We start from the raw sequence: 826 nt of genomic DNA, 5'->3' as shown, positions 1-826 counted from the left end.
GGGAAAACCGAGCGGGAAAACCCCACAAAGCTCAGGCATGGCCTGGATGGGTTTCCCAAGGGTGGACAGAGGAATTCTGCTCTTCCCAGGYTCTGCTCCCCTGGATCCACCAAATTCCTGGACCTGAAAGAGCAGCACCCATGAGCTGTGTCCAGAGCGCAGCTCCGATCCCAAGGAAATTTCTCAGCGGGAATTTTTCCAAGGAAATTCCCCAGCGGGAGGAAAGATGGCAATAGGAGAGYCCAGAGCGGCTCCAGCGCCCCGAGCCGGGAATGGGGACCGGGAAAACGCGGCCCCGAATGCGTCACCGGGGGTTGGGGGCTGCTCCCGCCCTTCCCAACCCGCTGGAAACAATTAGGGAACAATTCGGGCTGGTGAGGGCTGGAAATAGCGGGGAGGGAGCGGAGCGGGATGGGCAAACCTCAAACAATGCAGATGTCTGGGGGCTTGGCTGGGAYAGGGTTTGGTGGGATCGGGAAACGCCCGGGGAGCTTCGGGCACCGGGAAAAGCAGCGTCGGGAACCCCGGGAGCTTCGAACATGGGGAAATGCAGCCCCGGAGAGCTTCGGGCACCAGGGAGGAGCCGCCCCGGGAGCTTCGAACACCGGGAAAAGCAGCCTCGGGAACCCCGGGAGCTTCGAACACCGGGAAAAGCAGCCTCGGGAACCCCGGGAGCTTCGAACACCGGGAAAAGCAGCCCCGGGAGCCCTGGGAAACTCTGAGCACCGGGCGCCTGGAGGAGCCGGTCCTTGGGAGCTTCGAACACCCGGAAAAGCGGCCCCGGGAGCCCCGGAGCTTCCAAACACCGGGAAAAGTAGCCCTGGGG

This window comes from Malurus melanocephalus, unplaced genomic scaffold (genome assembly GCF_030028575.1).
Source record: "Malurus melanocephalus ecotype Western Australia unplaced genomic scaffold, MMel_1.1 scaffold_1238, whole genome shotgun sequence".
In the NCBI taxonomy this organism is placed as follows: domain Eukaryota; kingdom Metazoa; phylum Chordata; class Aves; order Passeriformes; family Maluridae; genus Malurus; species Malurus melanocephalus.
The sequence above is the reverse complement of the archived record's forward strand: the minus strand, read 5'-3'. Positions refer to the sequence as shown.